Source organism: Lepus europaeus, chromosome 1, assembly GCF_033115175.1.
Source record: "Lepus europaeus isolate LE1 chromosome 1, mLepTim1.pri, whole genome shotgun sequence".
In the NCBI taxonomy this organism is placed as follows: Eukaryota; Metazoa; Chordata; class Mammalia; order Lagomorpha; family Leporidae; genus Lepus; species Lepus europaeus.
Window position 1 is genome coordinate 128,194,745 of NC_084827.1, and position 20,969 is coordinate 128,215,713.

At 38.1% G+C, this 20,969-nt stretch overlaps 1 protein-coding gene and 1 pseudogene across 1 annotated transcript in view; both read left to right on the forward strand.

Annotated features, from left to right (window-relative positions):
* The window catches only part of LOC133755285 (developmentally-regulated GTP-binding protein 1-like), a 51,964-nt pseudogene extending 38,328 nt beyond the window's left edge, over nt 1-13,636 (forward strand).
* ZNF804A (zinc finger protein 804A) overlaps nt 1-20,969 on the forward strand; it is a 343,178-nt gene that overhangs the window by 109,085 nt on the left and 213,124 nt on the right. The window lies entirely within an intron of this gene.

The following is a 20,969-nucleotide window of genomic DNA, read 5'->3' on the forward strand; positions in this document are numbered from 1 at the left end:
TCAGTAAAGCAGAAATGGGTCACCATGCAGATATCAGGGTTTGATGTTTGAGCTCACTGGGTGGCTCTAGGTCCCCTGAGACCAACTATATCTACTTCAGATCCCACATGTATTTGAGTTCTGAATCATATTTTATCTTGGAATAAAAAAATCTTACTTGCATTAAAAAATGAAAAGAATAATTCATATTTAATTTGAGCCTGTTTGGTGTCCTTTGTAAGGAATTAGAGGTAGTTCCAGTGAAGTTTACACACTGGTTAATTCAAATCAAGACCAGAACCCAGATCTTCTAAAACTTCAAGAAAACTATTCTTCCTACTATATCATCATGATGTATCTGTTGTATAGATTCCCGTGTGGCTGTCTGGAGAACATAAACTTTTAAATCACTATAAAAGATTAATACTTATAAAGTTGTTAAATTGAAATTTGATATCCCAAATTCATTTATTTGGTTGGGGAAATTAATGAAACCTGGCAACTGCTCCTTTAAGGCTAAAGAGTTTTAGTCAAATTACTGAAAAATATAAATATGCCACTATGAGCATTTAAATCATATAACCTTTCAAGTAGCCTAAAATAAAGCTTCTAGATGTGTACATTAAATCATTCTGTGTGAATCTGAATCAGGTTCATCAGGGAAAGCCTAGATTATCCTTTTTAAAAAAATATTTTATTTATTTATCTATTTGAAAGGCAGTTACAGACAATGAGAAGGAGACACAGAGAGAAATGTCTTCCATCTGTTGGTTCACTCCCCAAATGGTCTTAACAGCCGAAGCTGCACCGATCCGAAGCCAGGAGCCAGGTGCTTCTTCCTGGTCTCCAATATGGGTGCAGGGGCCCAAGGACTTGGGGCATCTTCCACTGCTTTCCCAGGCCACAGCAGAGAGCTGGATTGGAAGTGGAGCAGCCGTGTCTCAAACCGGCGCCCATATGGGATGCTAGTACCGCACGCGGAGGATTAACCTACTACTCCACAGCACCGGCCCCAGATTATCCTTTCTATCTTGGTTTATTTGGGATGTACTGTAAATGGCATGGAATCCTCATTTAAACTGATTTACACAGAAGGGAAATTTATTACCACATAAAATAGAAATTGTAAGGCCATAGTTAACATTGAGGTTTATTTACTTACCAGTTTGGGTTACTCAAGTATGACCCAAATTATTTCCATCTACTAGTTTGAAAATTTCATGGTTGAATACATTTCTTGGCTAGTAATAAGATCTCTGAAGAAGTTGTTCGTGTCATATCTAGATGCAGTAATATCCAAAGGTAAAGGGGAAATATATATTTCCTTATGACTTTCTTATAGAAGATAAAAATATTTTTATAATCAAATTGGCTGACTTACTGTCATGTTGTATGAACTGGGGTAGGTTCAGATGCATTTTGTTGCACCAAACAATGAAAAGGAAGATTAATTAGCTTAATAAACCAAGTCCACTCTTAGGATTCATTTTTGGTCAACAGTAACATGAAGCACACAGTTATGGACATGGTACATGGGGATGGACACCTGAACAAAACTGATAGTCTGTAACTAAAGAGGAAGCAGGAGTGGATGGTGATTGAGAAAACATGCATGTCCATTACACAAAGCTAACAACATATGGCTTCATAGATAATCAGCTTCATAGATAATCTCAATGCTAATGAGATCAGACATACTAAATCTGAATATGAATAGAATCCCCAAATAGCATTCTAGGCATTTGTATCAAGTCTTCTCTAACTATTTAAGCCTTTGTTAAAATCAAAATAACAGAACAGATTTATGTCCTTAACACTAATCTGAATTCTTTCAATAGGTTTAATATTAGTGATGTTTTGGTTACAGAGAAAATTAAATGCTGAATCCAACTAAGCAAATGACCTCAGGATATAAATCTGCACCTGCATGGGAGACCAGGAGGAAGCACCTGGCTCCTGGCTTCGGATTGGCGCAGCACGCCAGCCATAGCAGCCATCTGGGGGGTGAACCAACAGAAGGAAGACCTTTCTCTCTGTCTCTCTCTCTCTCTCACTGTCTAACTCTGCCTGTCAAATAAAGAAAGAAAGGGAAGGAAGGAAGGAAGGAAGGAAGGAAGGAAGGAAGGAAGGAAGGAAGGAAGGAAAGAAGGAAGGAAGAAAAGTAAAGATAGACAGAGATAGACAATTTGAGAGAGATCTTCTGTCCACTGATTTAGTCCCCAAATGGCCAGCACAGTGTAGACTAAACTGTTGCTATGGATTCATTCTGAGAGGAGGAGCTCAGTGGGGGCAAGAGGCACAGAGTCACCACATAGACACCGGGAGTCGAGTGAAAGAGGGCCAGAGGTGAGCAGCTTGTAGACTCATTTATTTCAGTTGGTGCAGCAGCTTATATAGCTGAGGCAGCCAATCCAGTCAAGGAGCAGTTTATGCCCTAACCAATCACAGCCTGTTGCGAGGCAGACTCCTCTGCCATGTGGTTTCCGAATCCATCCAGTCACAGCCTGTTGCCAGGCAGGCTCCTTTGCCAGCGGCCATTATGGCATGGCCTTCTCATTCCACCACACTAAACCAGGTGGAATCTGGGAGCCAGGAACTCAGTCCAGAGCTGCTGCAAGAGTTATAAGGATCCAAGTACTTGGGCCATCATCTACTACTTCCCACTGGGCACATTAGCAGGAATTTAGATTGGAATCAGAGCCAGGATATCTCAAGCAGTGTCTTTAAAGACACTGCTCTAAAGATGTCCCCTGGTAGAACACACTTTTGTCAGTCCTACAGTTATTTTTTCCCCACCATGGCCTCTACTGAAAACTATCTTCTGTATAGAATTTGGTTTTCAGTACACATGCAGATCACATAAGGCCTCACATTCCAAGGCTTAAAGCAGTCAAATATCAAAATCAAATACTAAAAATAGAATCAAGTAAAAAATATCATATGAAGTTAATTTGCAAGTGATGAAAGTTAGAAATAAATGAGTGATAGTAGAATAATAAACATTTATATAATCTTAAAACATAAGTGAAAAACTTAAGAAATTGTATCAGGGCAGCTATAAGTTTCATCCTGTATAGGCACTGGAAAGCAACCTTCAATTACAGAGGCAAACTGAAGACAGCACGTTCTATGAAACAAAAATCAACAAAATATAGTAGACTGCTAGTAACTGCCATCAGAAATATATTCAGGGGAACAAAGTTCTCACTTGAACCCAGTTAAAACTGCATTAGCAAGAACCTGTAAAACTCTAAGCAATAGGCAAGCCTTGTGTATATAATTTAGAAAGGACCTTTGGTCACTGCTAAGGTAAAACAGTGATAAAGAGAATGCTTTTACAGTGTTTGCTTTTTCATACTTCCATATGTTTTAGTGTAAAATAATGATTAAACCATTCTAAAAATCATTACTTCTACAATGAATACAACACCAAAAGTCAAAAAGTAATGGTACAGCAGAATACAAGAAAAGACAAGCATTTATAGTATATAATTAAGAGAATAACTAGACAGACACACACACACACACACACAGGTAGTAGAGCTCTTACCATTAAAGCACATTTTCTATTTCTATCACAAAACTGTTCCACAATAATTTGAATATAGACTTTTTTCTCTTCAAATTCTGTTTTAGTCATTTTATATTGTTGCCTAAAATCATTGGTAAGAGGGCAAATTAACATCAAGTTTGATTCAATAAGATTAATCCCTTTGCCTGTCTTTTCAGTATTTTCATTATGCCTTGGAAACATTTCTTTGGAAGGAAAAAGAAACAGGTTTTTTTTTTTTTTTTTTTGGCAGTGGATTTCTAAAAGAATCAAATGGACAACTTAATATAAAAATCTGAAGGCAAATGAAATGTTATAAATTCATAGAATAGTCTCCCTGTGAAAATGCTATTAGTGCAAAATTGCTAACCATGAACAATTCACTGCAATTAGAGTTACCTGAGTGGCATTGTAAGGCCACTTTTCCTCACTGTAGTTATATAATCTCAGAATGTGTGTTCTTTGCATTAATATTAAGACTCTCTGAGCGTGCAAAGGGAAATACTTAATGATTATTCATTTGATGAAACATTTTGGTGTCAAAAGAAATTTTTCAGAGTTTAGATTCTTGTAAATCTAGAGTAATTGTATGTCCTTTGGGAAATCCATCTGCATTTCTACCTTAAGACCTGCAAAGAAGATCATTCTTTATAATTTAGCTGTGGAAAAAAATTAAAAATTGTACTTGTTTTAAATAACCTTGCCTTCTTCATTGCAATTTGTCCACATAAGAATTAAAAGCCCACATGCACTAATATATTTTAATTAAAATAGATCACATTATGGGAATAATGTTTCATCCATGACAATATCTCTCAGTAGTCTTTGTCAAATTTAGTTTAATGGAGTAATTGAAATGAAAGAATTTAGAATTTGTGGGGCCAGCTCTGTGGACCAGTAGGTTAATCCTCTGCCTGCATCGCTGCTATCCCATATGGTCTCTGGTTCTAGTCCTGGCTGCTTCCCTTATGATACATCTCTCTGCTATGACCTGGGAAAGCAGTAGAAGATGGCCCAAGTCCTTGGGCCCCTGTACCTGTATGGGAGACCCAGAAGAAGCTCCTGGCTCTTGGCTTCAGATTTGTTCAGCTCCAGCCCTGGTGGCCATCTGGGGAGAGAGACATCAGATGGAAAACCTTTTTCTCTGGCTCTCTCTCTCATTATTTGTAACTTTACCTCTCAAATAAATAAATAAATTCTTAAAAAAATAATTTAGAATTTGTTATATGGCACAAAGTACGAATTTACTTGCAAGAAACTGAAGTAGTTCACAAAAACAAGTCAAAAATACCACAGAACTCAAGATACTTCTGGCTTAAATAAAGCTAAAATCTATAATAAGATTTATAAAGTGTTCTCTGTATAGAAACTATATACATATATTTTCCACTAAACTTTCAAAAATGAAGCTTGTACTGAACTAATGTTAGATAATGCAGGTTGGCACAGGTATTGGGGTGCAACTGGTCAGGCTATTACTTGGGATGCCCGATCCCATATTGCAGTGCTGGTTCAGGTTCCCCCTATGTGCTTCTGATAACAGGTCTATGTTAATATGCATGGAAAATAGTGGATGATTTGGATGGAGTTCCTGGCCCCTGGGCCAGCCTCAGATGTTGCAGCTCTTTGGGGAGTGAACCAGATGATGCAAGATCTTGCTTTGTCTCATGCTTCTCTGCCTTTCAAATAAGTGAAATAAAATGTTCCAGAAATGAAAATAATATAGTGAATTTTAATAAAAATACATTTCCTGAATTATGCTATAGTCAGTTTTATGACTGTGATTATGACAAATTCAATATAAAAAAGAACTTAGCATATTGAATAGTTTGTTTTCCACTTTGGAGACATTACCAAACTGTATAGGAAACAGTCTTATTCATTGAGTTAATGAATTTAATATTTAATATTTTCAACATGTGAAGCAGCTATGCATATAAATAAGATAAAATATTAAGCCTTTAGTTATCTTACAATTAAAATTATAATAAATTATATCAGATAATAAAGATATAGTATACTATGCCCAAGATTGTGGTAAGACCAATATTTGAATTAGAGAAAGAATACTTAGCCTGCTCAGCAGGAAGTGCCACCTTGGGGTGATGATACTTAGCTATGTTCTAATGATGATTTACTAAGGTATATGGAAGAGAAAATAAGAGTAACAGTTGGGGAAGTAGAGGTCATTGATCATCAGACTTCCAGTGTGAAATTTTAAAGATGTTAGCCTTTATCTTGTGAGTGATGAAAAAACCATTGTGATATTTTTGCTGGGGAATGTCAAGAAAACAATTTAGAAAGATCATGTTGGAAACAGGTTAGCCTATGAAATAGAGTGTGGAGAAGCACTGGGATTATTAAGCAGGCCTACAGTAAAGGAAATGACAATAAGATTTTCAGTTCTCCTTCAATTTTGTAGATTGTCATGTTTCTGTGTTGTAGTGTCACTTTGAACCATCTTGTACTTCAGTGACCTAATCTTAACACCTAGACCAGTGCTTTTCAAAAACATGTATTAAATGGTTCCTTCCTAAGTCTACTTATAGGAAATAAAGAGGCTGCATGGGTACCCCTTTGGGGTTCTACAGTCATAAAACTTTTAACCAGACTAAATATATGTGTGAGTCCATGCAGTAATACATTGTTTCAATTCAAACATTGAAAAGAGTTTGAACAACAGCTGTACTGTGTTTACAACTTAGGCAATCTGTGTTGATTCTTAAGTGGGCAGGCTCTCTTTTCTATTGTAACTTTACCATCTGATAATAATTAGAAAATGCAGCAAAATGTTTCTAATAGGTTTGTATTTGTAATCATTGGCATCATTGTTATATGTGTGTGTATGTTGTGTTATTATATGATATATTACACAACGCCTACATATAAATATATGTGTATTTATCCACACACAGAGTCATTTTCTGCATTATGTCTCATAAGATGGCATTACCTAGTGGCACCGTAACTGCCTCAGTTTTTACTGTTGTCCACACAACAAAATCACAACACATGATTGTATGTATATGTGTGTGGAGGAGTTAATAAAAACTTAAATAGCTTGCCTAAATAGGAGGTAAAAACCCTCTCTTTTACTTCCCTGCAGCAACTAAATATATAGAGATACTGCTATGAAGGAAAAAAAGTGTTCCAGAAATCTGAGTTAGCCATACAATTCATCTACATAAGGAGTGCCTTCCAGCAGTACCTGTTTTTAAGTAAATACTGTACCATCCATTAGATACTACGTGGAAACAGAAATTATGGAAATTTTCAGTAATTGGAGGTTACTACAGTCATTTACTTAGAAAGCTTGGATAAGCTAAATAATGCTCAGGACACTTTCTCAGAACAAAAATTATGTTGGTTTACACTGAAACTTATTTAACAACTATTGAGAGTGGCATTTATAGTAGAAGTTATGTGCATCTTCATGTTTTAGCTATTCAAGCATCCATCTCAAGGAATATAGTGCAATGAAGTTGGGCCCATTTAACACATGGAAGAAAATTTCAAATCTAACACAATATTATTAATACTACATAAATGTTGATTAAAATTTGAAAATGTCATGCTGATGCTGTAGCATCTTGGGCTGGGCAATCACCTGCACCGCTGGCATCCCATATGGGTGTCAGTCTGATTCAGCTCCCTGTATGTATCCAGGGAAAGCAGTGGAAGATGGCCCTAATGCTTGGGCTCCTGCACCCTTGTAAGAGACCAGGAAGCAGCTCCTGGTTCCTGACTTCCAATCAGCTCAGCTCCTGCCGTTGGGGCCATTTCAGAAGTGAACCAGAGGATGGAAGACCTTTCTTTCTCTCTCTCTCTCTCTCTCTCTCTGTATCTGTAACTCTATCTCTCAAGTAAATAAATAAAATTTTAAAATTTATAACATCATATTAATAGAAATTTCTATCCAGCAGTAACTAGAAAATCTATACTTTGAAGGTCAGAATTCCATGCTTATTTCAAAATACAAAGCTTTCAATATAAGCTACTTTTTTTTCTTTTATAAAGATGAGAAAACCATGAAACATAATTCCCCACATTAAGAATCTTTAAATAAGATGTATGTTGGCATATGGAAAATTTTAATACATTCAAAATTTACTAATAACTGATAAAAGAATCAGTAGTGATTATTCAGATTGGAGAAGGGAGAGAACAACTTCACAACTGAGTTTCAGAAAAACTTCTCACAAGAGGTTTCATCCTTGATGGATAAATTGGAATTCAAAGAAGAAAGATGGGAAGGATACTGAGAAGATGGAACAATATAGAGTGTGTTGAAAAGAAGCTTAAACTTGTAGTTCAGGTTAAGTTAATATGCAAAAGTAGTGGAAAATTACATGAGTAATTTAGAAAGTTCACAGAAAATGAAAATAAAAGTTTATTTTGGTGCAAAATCATTTGAAATCTATGTCAAGAGGAGGTCTCTGTCTAGGAGGAGGTCTCTATGTCTAGGAGGAGGTCTTCTATAATATGAGAAGAACTGTGCATCAATTTTCAATATTTCACTCCTTTCATTTTAAATTCAGTTTATTAAAAAGATAGAAAGACGGCCGGTACCGCGGCTCACTTGGCTAATCCTCTGCCTGCAGTGCCGGCACTGCGGGTTCTAGTCCGGGTTGGGCGCCAGATTCTGTCCCAGTTGCTCCTCTTCCAGTCCAGCTCTCTGCTGTGGCCCAGGAGGGCATTGGAGGATGGCCCAAGTGCTTGGGCCCTGTATCCACATGGGAGACCAGAGGGAGACGCCTGGCTCCTGGCTTCGGATCAGCGCAGCACACAGGGTGTAGCGGGGTGAACCAATTTGGGGGGTGAACCAACAGTAAAGGAGGACCTTTCTCTCTATCTCTCTCTCTCTCACTGTCTAACTCTGCCTGTCCAAAGGGAAAAAAAAAGAGAGAGAAACAAAGTTGGAGATGCACAGACAGACATATGCTCATTCTCTCTCCAAATGTGTGAGATGGCTAGGGCTGAACCAGGCTGAATCCAGGAGCTGGAGAATTGTTGTAGGTCTCACATGTGAGTGTCAGGGATCTAACCATTTGATATGTTATCTGCTGCTTCCCAGGGTGCACGCTTTCAGGAAGCTGGGTACTAGAGCCACAGCTTGGTATTGAACCCATATACTCCAATTTGGGATACAGGTATCTTAATCATTATGTGAAACACCCTCTCAGACCTTATCTTTTAATTCCATTTTCCCAAAATTTTTTGAAGTCCCCTCATATAGTAATTCATTTGTGAATTTCCTTGCATTAGGAGTTAAGAGGTTTGGGATTTTGTTGACAACAACTTTTGAGGAGAGAATGAAAATCCCAAAGTGTATATGTTATCTCAAGTCTCTAAGAAAGCATGACCTGAGGACAAATTGACAGTCTATTTTTTTCCCCTTATGACATGCATCTCAAAGAACAGACATGAGGGGCAATGCAACAAAGCTGGGGTCAGGGAATCGCTTGAATTCAGCTGGTCACGTCTAAGTGCCAACTGATTTCTCAAATCTTGAGGAAATGCCATAATAATTAATATGAATGGTGTCAGGACTTTTCTCATGGAGAGAAAGGGGAAAGTAATTTAACTCAAATTATATTGGTTAAACTTTTGCTCTGTGTTGTTATTACTTCTGCCCTTCTGTCTGCAAATTGAATAGGGAAGACCTGAATCGATGTTGAATTGAACCTGCTTCAGGTTGATCAGGGCCTAAATTGAGCTGGAACTGAAAAATGTGGTAACTAGAAGGTAGAAAGTGTGCAGCTTTCTGACATGCTGATATTTTAGGAAAGACAGTTTCACAGCATAATAGATAAAATGATATGAAAATAATCTCAGTTAAAAATATTTAAAATGGTGTAGGAAATCTTAGTAAAGGTTTTCATTGGTAAGTACAGGTACAAGAAAAATATGTTTAGGGCTTAGGAGGCAGCTGGATATGGGGAAATAAAAAGAAATCAAATATAATCACACATTATTTAGCCTAATTTGAAAAGGGATACTGCTCTCATAAATAATTATTGTTTTGAAGTTGTTAGTGTTTTTTGAATTGTCACTAATTCTAGTTTATATTTATTGTATTAAAATGTACTGATTTAAAGAATAAAGACTTTCTAACATGAATATTGAAAGCATAGCTGAAAAGAAAATGTAGAATATATTCTCATTTTCACATTTGGTAAGTATATTTTCTGCTTCCTTTCTCTAGAGTACAACCACAGTTGCAACCTCACACATATGCAAATTAACCCAAAGGGTCAGGGGGTTGCTCTTCTCCAAAAGCATAGTGGTGTCTATTATTTCTGTTTCCCAGGAGTGTAGGTTTATGATGTGTGATCAAAAATTCACTTCTAAAAGTTCAGATAGAATTTTTGTACAAAACCAACTGCATTGCACACATATGCACATTGCATTCACACAGCTACACAAAATAGCCGTTCATTTTGAACATGACTGTTCATGTGTTGGAGTAAGGGAAAATGTGATTCAGAGCTCACAAGAGATGGAGGAAGGGAATATCGTTATATTCTTAGAATTGTATCTATTAAAGTAAATAAAAAAAATTAATGACTATCATTGAAAGATATTTACCAAGCAACCAACTGATAGCTGAACTGTCATTTAGCCAATGTGGTCACAATTTTCAGGAGCCGCTGAAGCAATGCCAGGGGTAGGGAGGGAAAGTGATTGACTGGTATCCATAGAATAGGTCTTGATTACTGTTCACATTGCACACATACATTTCAGATTTTGTTTCTTTCCCCTAAGCAGGGAGACCTATGCACATACCTCTTACCCAGATATCCTTGTCAGCAGTTTGTCAGCCATGATCATTACAAGTCCTTCGTCATCCAGCGAAACTGTTGGATGAATTGATATATAATTACATATCTAGACATTTCTACTTCCAAGAATAATGAAAACCCCTGTCTTCCAGTAATGTCCTAGAAGGGTACTCAAATGCTACAGCACAGCTGTCCAATTTCAATCGGTGCCTGCATATTGTACAGAAAATGTTTCTATCAAGCTGAGTCTCCTTTATCTTTATCAACTGATCTTTGGAAACTCCCCATGGAGTTATAGGTGCAAGCTCCAAGAGAGAAGGTAGAAACAGCAGCAGTGAAATCCATTGGTATTTGTGCTATTCCCTTGTAGAATTTAATTATTTGTTCAGGGCCTCCTTAGGTCCAGGCAATGTGCATAGCACTTCAATTCGTTGATGGAATGCTGCTGTTCTTGCCCCACTTTGTGAACCAGATAACTGAGCATCTGGCATTAACATTATGCAGGTTACTGAGAGTTTTCTGGCCTGATATTTCATAGAGACCCCAGGACAGTTTCACATGATCATCTTCTATGTTTTGTAACTCCTGTCCTGCCAGGACTATAAATTTCAGGACTATAAATTGTGCCCAAACCATTTTTTTTTTTTGCCCTCTACACTTCAAAGCCAGTGGAGATCTGGTCGTCAACATATTCAATTTTTTGTGTGTCAATACATCATGTGTGTTATTTTTTTTTTTGACAGGCAGAGACAGTGAGAGAGAGAGAGAGAGAGAGAGAGAGAGGGAGAGAGAGAGAGAAAGGTCTTCCTTTGCCATTGGTTCACCCTCCAATGGCTGCTGTGGCCGGGGCACTGCCACTGGCACATTGCACTGATCCAAAGGCAGGAGCTAGGTGCTTCTCCTGGTCTCCCATGCGAGTGTAGGGCCCAAGAACTCAGGCCATCCTCCACTGCAATCCCAGGCCACAGCAGAGAGCTGGACAGGAAGAGGGGCAACCAGGACAGAATCCAGGGCCCCGACTGGGACTAGAACCTGGTGTGCCAGTGCCGCAGGCCAAGGATTAGCCTAATCATTCTGATTAAAACTCCAGAACTAAATTAGATAGCAAGAATGAATGTGGGCATCCTCGTCTGGTCCTAGTTCTTAGTGGAAATGCTTTCAGCTTCTCCCCATTCAATATTATGTTGTAGGTTTGTCGTAAGTAGCCTTGGTTGAGGAATATTCCTTCTATATCCAGTTTGCTTAAGGTATATCATAAAAGGATGTTATATTTTCTCAGAAGCTTTCTCTGTAACTATTGAGATAATCATATTATTTTTATTCTTCAATTTGTTAATGTGTTGTATCACATGTATTGATTTGCATATCTTGAACCATCCCAACATATCAGAGATAAATCCCACTTTGTCTGGATACATGATCTTTCTGATATGTTGTTGGATTTGATTAGCTAGTATTTTATTGAGTAATTTTGCATCTATGTTCATATTGGTGTATAGTTGTCTTTATTTAAAAAAATATATTTATTTATTTATTTTGAGAGATAGAGTTATAGCCAGACATGCATTGGACGCAGCAGCCAGAGCTTGATTGACCCAAAGCCAGGAGCCAGGAGCTTCTTCTGAGACTCCTACATGGGTGCAGTGCCCCAGGCACTTGGGCCATCTTCTGCTTTCCCAGTATATAGCAGAGAGCTGGATCAGAAGAGGAGCAGCCGAGACTTGAACCAGTGCCCATATGAGATGTTGGCACCAAAGGCAGAGATTTTAGCCCAGTATGCCATAGTGCCAGCCCTCATTGTCTTTATTTGTTGTATATGTTTTCTGGTTTTGGAATTAAGGGGATAGTGACCTCATGGAATTTGGGAGGATTCCCTCCTTTCCAATTATTTTGAATAACTCTAGAAGAGTTGAAATAATTCTTGTTTAAATATCTGGTAGATTTCAGCAGTGAAGTCATCTAGTCCTAGGCTTTTCTTTGTTGGGAGTGTCTTTATTACTCTTTAAATCTCCTTCTTTGCTTCTTGGTTATTGGTCTATTTAGTTTTTCTAAGTCTTCATGACTCAATTTCAGTAGATTGTTTATGTCCTGGAACATATTTGTTTCTAGATTTTCCATTTTGTTGGCATATACCTGTTTAGTTTTTCTTAATGATTATTTTTATTTCCTTGGTATTCATTGTTATATCTCAATTTTCATCTCTGATTTTATTAAATTGGGTCTTCTCCCTTTTTGTTTGTTTGGGCCAATGGTGTATCAGATTTATTTTTTTCAAAAAAACAGCTCTTGTTTTTGAGTGGAGACAGGCAGTGTTGTGGACACTGTGGACCCCGCCAGAACTCGCCTCCACAAGCAGTATATTAACAAAGATTGCAAAGATTGACGCTGAGATGGCTCAGCCTTAAACAATCAAGCCCATAGCAAACCAAACAGGATTGCTGAAGTTTTGCCTTGCTAAACTTCAGAGAACTCATTACTCCAAAAGGTGGAAGAGGTGGTGGACCGGGAGAAGGTTTTGATGTGGCCAAAATAGATGATGCTCAGAATGGATTTGTGAGTTGTCTGTCTGTGGGGAACTCAACATTGCTCAGTAACCTGGCAGGGGTATATTCCAATGTGGTAGCCTATGAGTTCATTACTCTCACTACTGTACCAGGTGTCATCAAATACAAGGGTGCCAAGATCCAGCTCCTGGATCTCCCAGGTATCATTGAAGCTACCAAGGATGAGAAGGGTAGAGGCCATCAAGTTATTGCAGAGGCCAGAACCTGTAACTTTTTCCTTATTGTTCTGGATGTCCTGAAGCACTTGGGACATGAGAGGACAATTGAACATGAACAGGAAAGATTTGGCATTCATTTGAATAGTAAACCTCCCAACATAGGCTTTAAGAAGGATAAAGGAGGCATTAATCACATGGCTACCTGCTCTCAGAATGAACTGGATGCTGAAACTGAAGAGCATTCTGGCTGAATACAAAATCCACAAAGCAGATAGGACTCTGCACAGCTATGCCACAGCCTATGACCTCATTGACATGGTAGAAGGAAACAGATTATATCCCTTCTATCTATGTTTTAAATGAGATCTCCATTGAGCAATTGGATATCATCTATACAGTGCCTCACTGAGTGCCTATCTCTGCCCATCATTGCTGGAGCTTTGGTGACCTGTTGGAAAAGGCCTGGAACTATCTGAAACTAGTGAGAATTTACATCAAGCCCAAGGACCAGTTACTGGATTGCATGTCCCCTGTTTTTTGCCTTATTCTAGGATTACAGTGGAGAATTTTTGCATGAAGATTCACAAAAATCTTGTCAAATAATTTAATACTCTTCATGGATGTGCATGAAAGAGTGCCAGGTCAATGAGGGCAGGGGCACCTGGTTGAGAGTACTTACTAGTTGGTGACAGTATTCTTGGGTGAAAGTCGTCTACTGTGCTTCTTGAGTTTGAAACACCTGTGACAAGGGAAGAGAGGGTGCTTTTGGCCCAGTATCGATGTCATAGACTTTAACCTTCCCGTAAGGCCACTCAGAAGTTTGGAAGATTCAGGTCTCTGAATTGGTTGACCCAGAAGTTCCTAAAAGACAGAAAAGCCAGATTCTTGTGAATAGCCTATGTATTGTGAATTAATGTTTGGAAGTCACATGATGGATTTCCCTCCTGTTCCACTTAAAGACTTGGCAAGTGTACATGCAGCACATTTTTCTGAATGTTCAGCTGGCAGCATTTACTTCAGATTAGTGCTATAAATACAGGTCAGATACTTCCAAGTTCCTCAGAACTTGGAAACCTGGGGGGGGGGGGGAGCAGCTCTTCATTTCATTGACCTTTTATTTTAGTATCAATTTTTCTTATATCTTCTCTAGTTTTAATTATTTCTTTCCTCCTACTAATTTTGTTAGAGCACCTGGCTATTTAAAACGAATGTTCATGTATCTAAAGAGAGTTACAGACTCCAATACAATAGTATTAAGGAACTTCAAAATCCCACTTTCATGAATGAACAGATCAACTAGACAAAAAAATCACAAAGAAAGAACAGAACTAATCGACACTATGGACCAAATGAACCTAACTTATATCTACAGAATCTTTCATACCACAGTTAAAGAATACACATTATTTTCATCAAAGCATAAAATTTTCTCTAAGATAGAGCATATGCCAGGCTGTAAAACAATCTCAGCAATTTCAAAAACCTGAAATAATAACAACTCAAGAATCTCTAGAAAATAATCAAACACATGGAGACTGAACAACACATTCCTTAATGAAGAATTGTTCATAAAAGAAATGAAGGGAAATTGAAAAATTCCTGGAGGTGAATGAAGATGAAAATATAACATATCAAAACCTATTGAATATCGCAAAAGCAAAAGAAGGAAGACTACAGCAATTAGTGCCTACATCAAGAAATTGCAAAGCCATAAACTCCAGCCTCAGCATCTGTGACATTTCACACAGCTTATCCCTTTTTGTCATTAAGTTCTCTACTCATGTTTCATCTCCCAGATGGAAATGACCTGGCCACCAATTCTAATCACTTTTACCTGTTTTCTATCACTCAACGTATTCTCCTCCCTTGAAGAATATTTCTCCATGTAAACTTTTTATCTTGTTAGTATTTTTCAATTTTGAGGAATAGTTTGAAGAGGCTTTGAACTTCCCTTTGAGTTACTGCCTAATCTATATATTCTGGAACTTGGCCTGATAGTCCTGCTTTCACTCTCTGAAACTAAAGAATATCATGTCAGGTAGCAAGTGGTCTTAGGATCTTCATTTACCTTCATAAACAATGCCAAGGAACATGATGTAAATTAAGCAGGAAGATAAATTGAGAATGTATTTTCTACATTCTGGATATTAATCTTGATTGGGTAATCAACTTGTAAATATTTTCTCACATTCCCTCAACTTTCTTTCAGATGTCTCTTGGCTTTGTTGATTGTTTACTTTGCTGTACAGAAGCTTCTAAGTTTGACATAACTACTATTTGTCTAGTTTTGCTTTTGTTGCCTGTGCTTTGAGGTCTTATGTAAGAGGTTATCAATTAAACCATCTTGAAATATTTCCTGTGTGTTTTCTTCTTGTAATTTCATGATTTCTGATCTTATATTTAGATTTTTGATCCATCCAGCTCCTTATAGATAGTGAGAGGGAGGGCTCTAATTTCATTCTTCTACATAAATACACCCAGTTTTGCCAGTACCATTTATTGGAAAGACTATTTTTACTCCAACAAAGATCTTGGCACTTCGTTAAAAATCAGTTAGCTGCATGTATGTGGGCTAATTTGTGGACTCTCTATTCTGTTCCATTGGTCTATGTGCTGGTTTTACAGAAATACCATGCTGATTTGATTACTGTAGATTTGTACTATATATTAAAATCAAATACTGTGTTGCTTTCAGCTTAATTTCTTTTTTTTTTCTCTTTGCTTAGGATATCTTGCCTATTCTTGTCTTTTGTGATTCCATATGAATTTTAGGATCCTCTTCTAATTCTGTAAAGAATATTATTGGTGTTTTGGCAGAGATTACATTGAATCTGTGAATTATTTTAGGTAGTATAGATATTTCTCAATCAAATTCTTCCAGTAATGAGCAAGGAATATCTTTCCTTTTTTTTTGTATCCTTGATGCTTTCTGTCATCAGTGCATCTAGAATCAATTCACATATTTTATTCAAAATAGAAAATTAAATGTATGATTTTTCTGAAATGTTTTTCTGTATTTTCAGTGTTATTTTGAGGATAAATACAGAACTTAAGTAATATTTAAGAAGGCTGACATCTGCTGAATATAAGGAATACCTCTGGGCATATGAAATAATTAAAACTAATACAAGTTGCATAAGAATGTGGTGAGCTCACTGGCAACTAACATATTTTAAAAAGCAAACATTACATTTTGTTGAATTTCAAAATAGGAAATATTTTAACACATGAGAAGTTATAATAAATGATGCCTAGAGGCAACTTCCAAAATGGAAAAAAAAGTTTCTGTGTTGTTGAAATGAACTTTTAAAAAATACGTTCTTGACTATAAATAAAAGCTTTACAATACATAGCTCTCCATTCTTTAGTTTTCCACATTTTGCTCTTATATAGTTTAATACCAAGTCAGGGCCTGCGCTGCAGCTCAATAGGCTAATCCTCCGCCTGTGGTGCAGGCACACCGGGTTCTAGTCCCGGTCAGGGTGCCAGATTCTGTCCCGATTGTCCCTCTTCCAGGCCAGCTCTCTGCTGTGGTCCGGGAGTGCAGTGGAGGATGGCCCAAGTCCTTGGGCCCTGCACCTGCATGGGACACCAGGAGAAACACCTGGCTCCTGGCTTTGGATCAGCGCAGTGCTCCGGCCGCAGCGGCCATTGGAGTATGAACCAATGGAAAAGGAAGACCTTTCTCTCTGTCTCTCTCTCTCACTGTCTACTCTGCCTGTCAAAAAGATAATAAAAAAAATACCAAGTCAGTACATTTTTACCCTGATAATCTACCCAATATTACTCAAAAGAATATTTTAAGGGACTGGTGCTGTGGTGCAGTGGGTTAACACCCTGGCCTGAAGTGCCTACATCCCACATGGGTGCTGGTTTGAGACCTGGCTGCTCTAATTCTGATCCAGCTCTCTGCTATAGCCTGGGAAAACAGTGGAGGATGGCCCATATCCTTGGGCCCCTGCACCCGCATGGGAGACCTGGAAAGAAGCTCCTGACTCCTGGCTTCGGATCGGTGCAGCTCCAGCCATTGCAGCCAATTGGGGAGTGAACCATTGGAAGGAAGACCTCTCTCTGTCTCTCAGCCTCTCTTCTCTGTGTAACTCTTTCAAAGAAATACATAAATATTTTTTTAAAGTGGCTTTAAAAAAAGAATATTTTATGAAGCATAAATTATAGGAAACTTCATTTCTTTTGTTTGTATATATATAATATTGAATGTAAATACATGCTATTTATATTACTTGTTGGGATTCAACAATAATAGTTACAATGGCATTCATTAGATGAAATAACATCTGTGCCGATTTTATATCTTTATTTCTCTTTTTCTTTAAAAATATAAATATATTATTTGTTGGGCAGACAGAGATAGGGATAGGTAAAGCCAAAGAGATAGATATATCAGGCCTGGGCTGAAGTCAGGGCCTGAAATTCATTCCAGGTCTTTGACGTTGGTAACAGGGAACCAAGTCCTTTGCCATCATGTGCTGCCTAATAGGGTCACATTATTAAGAAGCAGAATTGGAAGTGGAGTAACCAGAACTCAATTCCAGGCACTCTGATATAAGATGCAGGGTCTTCCTTCCATTGGTTCACTCCCCAAATGGCCTCTACGGCTGGAACTGCGCTGATCCGAAGCCAGGAGCCAGGTGCTTCTTCCTGGTCTCCCATGCGGGTGCAGGGCCCAAGCACTTGGACTATCCTCCACTGCACTCCTGGGCCACAGCAGAGAGAGAGCTGGACTGGAAGAGGAGCAACCAGGAGTAGAACCCAGCACGCCCATATGGGATGCCAGTGCCGCAGGCAGAGGATTAACCAAGTAAGCCACAGCGCCGGCCCCCAAGCAGTGTCTTAACCTTTCACCAATTGCCCACCCATCCATCTTCTTTTTATTAATAGAGTGGGATAATCCTCATGTGATTACCTTCAAAGTGATCTATTTTTTTTAAGTTAGTATCGTGGCTGGTGCAGTGGCATAGCAGGTTAAGCTGCCACCTGCAGCACTGGCATCCCCTGTGAGTATCGGTTCAACTGCCCACTTCCAATCCAGCAACCTTCTAATGAGTCTGGGAAAGCAATGAAGAATGGCCCAAAAGTTTGGGCCTCTGCAGTCATGTGGGAGACCTGGAAGAAGCGCCTGGCTTTTGTCTGGCCCAGCAGCCATTTGGGGTGTGAACTGGTAGACAGAACATCATTTTTTCTCTCTCTGTATGTGTGACTCTGCTTTTCAGATAAAAATAAATAAATCTTTAAAAATAAGGTTATTGATTTACTAAGGTATGATTGACATACAGTAAACTATACATATATGATTTGTATGGTTGCATAAATTTTGCAAGCGTGCACATAGGTGAAATCATCACATTAATGAACATACACAATACAAACCAAGATATCTTGTCCCCTGACAGAGTGACTTTTTTCCTTACCATTGTCACCCCCAAGTTCCTCAGAAACTATTTGTTTACTTAATATCGAATAATTTGCTTCTGCTAAAATTATAAAGCATTCATTCTTTTTTGTTTGAATTTTTTCTTTTTTTTCTCTTTGGATGGAAACAGGAAATGTGAGTTCTACCATCTTCACAAATTTTATGTTATGCCACACAATATTGTGAAGTATAAAACTAGCAGTTTATACAGCACCTATCCAAAATTTTTTCATCTTATAAAACTGAAATCTTTTACATTTTCTGAAACTTGCCTTTTCTCCCTTTATCTAGTATTTAGCAAGCACCATTCTAACTTCTGTTTCTATGAATTTGACTATTTTAGTTTCTTCCTTGATGTGGAATCATGCAGTATATGTGCTCCTATAACATGTTAATTTTACATAGTATAATCTCCTTATTTACCACATTGTGGAATATGGCAGGATTTTCCTTTTTTGTTCTGGTTGGATAGAATTCCATTGCATGCTTACCACATTGAAAGCCACTGCAGTGGACTGGCCTGTTGGGTCTCCTTGAGGGCAGATCACTGTACAGATCAGCCATTAATAGGCCTGCCACCCATTGCTTCTGATGCCGAGCTTTCTTTTCCTCCTGGTTTGTGTTAAAGCAGACCAGAGGATGCAAGTCAAGGGAGTGCCCAAGTCCCATCTCTAATCTTCAGTGGCCTGAACTACAAGTCTAAAGTCACAGGCATGTTCTGTAGTAGTTTTTCTAAGGTAGACAATGCCCATGAGGAAAATTCTATTCTCACTTTAAAACTTTCTTTCCCTTTGGTCTGAAAGGGAGGTTTTTTTTTCTTACTGTATACTTCGCTGATGGCGAAGTGAATCTAGCTAGGAGATTATTATTTAAGTTCTTATTTTGGCTATGCTATTACAGAAAAATGTTAGCCATCTCTTTTATAAGGTCTAAAGATTAAATTGTGCGTCCTACAGATTCCTTCATAATAGAATTAGTTTCCTACCTTGAAGAGAATAGAGAAATGAAAGAACAAGTTGGGCTTAGAGTAGAGAAATGAGGGAGCAAGTCCTAGATCGCTTGCTGACAATAGCAATATTACATGAATACTTAGCAAACCGTTTCAACCATTAGATAACAACTTAAGAAAACATTTACCAGAAGGTCCAATGCCTTCTATAAATTTTAAGAATCATGTATTTGAAAACACCTCTTAAATATCTAACATGGTGTAGTTTGTTTAGCCAGTAAACTTAAGCACAACCATCTAAAATGTTTTTAGTTTCTTTCTACCAACACGTTTAAAACATATGATACACAGATTCAGGTCACACAAATTAAAATGTATCTTTGATTGATTTTAGCAGCTTAAATTTATGGACAATCTTATCTATAAGCCATTTAAAATAAAACTCTTAATAAAATTTTCCCATGTGGTCATACAATATGTACACACATATAACATAGCATAATAGACCAATATAGCAATTTTAATAATAGCTTTTAAAATCTTTAACTCTTTTTGTAGATTGCCAACTGATTTGAACTGCTTTTTGTTTTTAGTAACCTCAGTTAACCATACTTTCTTTCAGTTGGTACTGTGAATACATTATTGGCTTCATCTGTTTACAGAGCCATCCCAAAGTACTGAATACAATAGAAGTGGCTGGAAAAAGTCCATAGGAACCTATAGGAGGACAGCTAAACACAGAACCAACAACACTTTAGTTTTATGAGCAGCACATCATATATAACTGTGGATGACAAAAGACTTTAAGTCGCCATGTTTAAAATTATAAACTCATCAACCAAGAAGAGGCACTTGCTTACTTCAGCAGAAGAAAGCTTGTGAAGAGCCCTAGCAGCTCTGCCAGAGTTGGATCACTGGAAATGGACCTGCCCTGGAGTCGAAGGATGCCCAGGTCAGAGCCACAGATCTTGTTGGCTCTAAGCTGAAAAGCCCTTCACTCAGCCCAACTTCCAATGTGACCACTGCAGCTGAGGGGATGGTCAAGTAGGGTCAGCAACATTGCAGGCAGAACTGTAAATTGCTTGTTAGAGATGCCCCTTGCCTTTACCTGGCCAGCTGTCCTCCCAGGCCAGCCAAGTAATGAAAGTCAACAGAGTGCCTTCCCCTAGGAGGTTCACACCTCCCTTAGGATATACCCCATGTGAAGAGATAGATAGGTCTGGGTTCTCTGAATTTACAAGGCCTAAGCCCACCAGATTATTATCAAGCCCCTTCTATCAGGTTCTATTTGCCTCTCAATCAGAAAACTTAATTGTAGCTTAGACAGCACCTTTCTTAGCTCCTCTAATAATGACTCTGTCCTTTGTTCTAGGCCCTGTCTAGTGCAATTGGGCCTCATTCCTTTGTAATCATAACCTCTACTCTACCACCAATGGCTCTACTCCCAACCTGTGTGTACTGATGGTCCTCTTCCCCACTTAATGCTGTATAATTGTTCAAACCTGGTAAATGCCACTCTTAGGATCATTGGTTACTATCCTCACCCTGTCTTTTAT